This window comes from Glandiceps talaboti, chromosome 19 (assembly GCF_964340395.1).
Source record: "Glandiceps talaboti chromosome 19, keGlaTala1.1, whole genome shotgun sequence".
NCBI lineage: Eukaryota > Metazoa > Hemichordata > Enteropneusta > Spengelidae > Glandiceps > Glandiceps talaboti.
Window position 1 is genome coordinate 11,278,138 of NC_135567.1, and position 3,846 is coordinate 11,281,983.

A 3,846-nucleotide genomic window follows, 5' to 3' on the forward strand; every position below is an offset into this window, starting at 1 on the left:
ACTACTTTTGAAGGCCTTAAATCTTGTCGAAATCAATTCAGTAAAATAATTCAATTTAAATCATCACAGAGATGAGAAAGAATGTACGATATATTGTGTCTCACTTTCATTTTGTATTTTGACATAATGTAGGGATGATATGTACATGTAGTAAGGAAAAACATATCGAATTTTTTTCGGGAGTAAAGTACCACCTGTAGGTCACGTTCGAGTTCATAAGAGCGATCTTGCACTTAAAATGATCGAGGTAGACTTGATGTTTCACTCATGCAATAGCATATTTATTACACACTCTCCGACAACTTCAATGCAACATACACAATTAGATACTGCCAGTTCCCACATCCACTATTTCTCGCGAGAGTTCGACAGTGAAAAACTAGAGGAGGGGGGGGGGGGGGTCAGGTAATTGGAACCAAGCATTTTTTCTGTGATACCCATAACTTTCAGTCGAGTAGTGTTCGAGAAGATATATTTTAATTATTGAATATTCTTAGCTCGGAGTCCGCTTCTCAGCGTTCACAATATTCCATACATTGATATCTCACTTTTTGAACACTAATCGATACAAATTATTCCGAAAACTTAGCAATGTTAACAAAGTTTTGTGCCTTGTCAGGAAATGTCTCAACGTTTGGAAATAAATTGTCAAGGAAGATGATGAAAAGCTGGTACAGTGTGCATTGTTTCAGGTGAAATTATTGTAACTGTATGTTATTGGTCTTTCTATTTTTAGATTGCTCCAATTTCGACATCAGTATTTTACATGCACAAGATGGTAATGAATGGTATGAATTTATAAGCGATCAACTCTGGCATTCTCGAATCAAACACTGTCCATTACCACTTGACGATGGCCAGTCACTGCAGACAGACATCAAAGCGAAGACGCAGCTCATTATTTTGACGCCAGATTGCAAAGACATCAACCCACAGAACTTTCAACAGCTGTTATCAGCACCCATAGTCTTAATGTGTGGAATCGAGGAAGATTGCGAAGTGGTCCAAATGTTTCACGAAAAATTCCAAAATTGTCAATATACCTATGCCAGTGACGAAACCGAGGCCATTATTTCTAAATTGGTTGAAAATATCGATGGATCAAACAGTGCCACAACTAATCTTGAACGGCGGACTAGTTATTATGGACTGGGTAGGGCACGTGAGCCTGATGGATTTAACATAGATGGAGGCAAGTTGATGAGAATACATTACAATTACAGGCCCCTAACTTTAAATGGAATAAAGTAAGATTTGTCTGCTAAGCTTATGATTGTGATCCCCCACCAAAAAATAAAAAATAAATAAAAAATAAAAAATAAAAATAATTATAATAATCAGATTGTGTTTTCAAAAGCTTTGCTAAAAGATTTGGTGTGCCAAATTCCCTTGAGTATTTACAATAAGTGTTTTTATTTTATTTTGTACTTCTTCCACAACAGGTGCGGTCGAAATCCAGGATTTAAATTCTTCTGACGATACGAATGACGAGGTTAACGTTGATGGCGAATGTAATCAAACTTTGCACAGTGATGAAAGTATGTATATTTAGTTATATGTACAAGTGTATACACATACATTTTTTATACTTATACATTCTGACATACGCACGGTTGCTTAACAGATACATACATACATACATACATACATACATACATACATACATACATACATACATACAAACAAACATACACACATACACACACATATACACACATACGCACATACACACATACACATACATACATACATACATACATACATACATACATACATACATACACACACACATACACACATACACACATACATACACACACATACACACATACATACATACATACACACACACACACATACATACATACATACATACATACATACATACATACATACATACACACACACACATACATACATACATACACACACACACACACACATACATACATACATACATACATACATACATACATACATACATACATACATACATATGAACATTCATATGAACATTCGTACGTCCGAGGGTGACATGTACGTGAATACGCACAAGCACACTAATGATTGTCAAATCGAACTGACAAAGAACATTCTTTTGCCATAGCTACCCATGATTTACCAACATATTTTTTTGTAATTTCGACCTTTTAACCACCCTCTTTCGGACATTTACTTAAACAACAAAATATGAATTAATATGTGTACATTACCTACAAATATTTTAAATGAACTTAAATGGTCATATTTGTAATTTGTCTTAAAGATTTGGTCAGCCTTATTTCCTTCTTTAGTATTTACAAAAAGAGTTTTAATTTTATTGTACACTTGTTCCACAACAGGTATGGTACAAATCCAGGATTTAAATTCTTCTGATGATACGTATGACGAGGTTAACGATGATGGTGAATGTAATCCAACTATGCACAGTGATGAAAGTATGTATATTTAGTTATATGCGCAAGTGTATACATTTTCGATACATACATACATACATACATACATACATACATACATACATACATACATACATACATGCAGACAGACAGACACATACATACATACATACATACATACATACATACATACATACATACATACATACATACATACGTGCATCCGAGGGTGATGTGTACGTGCATACGCGCAAACACACTAATCTAAAGATTGTCAAATCGAACTGACAAAGAACATTCTTTTGTCATGGCTACCCATGTTTTACCAACATATTTCTTCGTAATTTTGTCTTTTAACCACCCTCTTTCGGACATTTACTCAAACAACATAATATGAATTAATATATGTACATTACCTACAAATATTTTAAATGAACTTAAATTGTCGTATGTTTTTTTTATGATTTGGATAGCCTTATTTCCTTCTTTAGTATTTACAAAAAAAAAAGTTTTTATTTTATTTTGTTCTTGTTCCACAACAGGTGCGGTCGAAATGAATGATTTAAATTCTTATGACGATGCGAATGACGAGGTTAATGTTGATGGCGAATGTAATCCAACTTTGCACAGTGATGAAAGTATGTATATTTAGTTATATATGCGCAAGTGTATACATTTTCGATACACATACATACAGAAAGACATACAGACAGACAGACAGACAGACATACATACATACATACATACATACATACATACATACATACATACATACATATGTATATACATATGTATATACATATGTATGAAATGTTCGGGTTTTCACCTGGCGTTTCTCTGTCTCGCCAATTCTTCCTTTGAAAAAGAATATTTATTCGAAACGTCGGATTTAACAGCTATTTATACGGACTGGTTTATTAGTTCCTTATGCATTTCTTTCTACATACATACATACATACATACATACATACATACATACATACATACATACATACATACATACATACATACATGCATGCATGCATGCATGCATGCATGCATGCATACATACATACATACATACATACATACATACATACGTGCATCCGAGGATGATATGTACGTGCATACGCACAAACACACTGACCTAATTATTGTCAAATCGAACTGGCAAAGAACATTCTTTTGTCATGGCTACCCATGTTTTACAAACACATTTCTTTGTAATTTTGTCTTTTAACCACCCTATTTCGGTAATTTACTTAAACAGCATAATATGAATTAATATGTGTACATTACCTACAGATATTTTAAATGAACTTAAATGGTAGTATGCTTTATTTGTTTAATGATTTGGTCAGCCTTACTTCCTTCTTTAGTATTTACAAAAAGTGTCTTTATTTTATTTTATACTTCTTCAACAACAGGTATGGTACAGATCCAGGATTTAAATTCTTCTGATGATACGTAT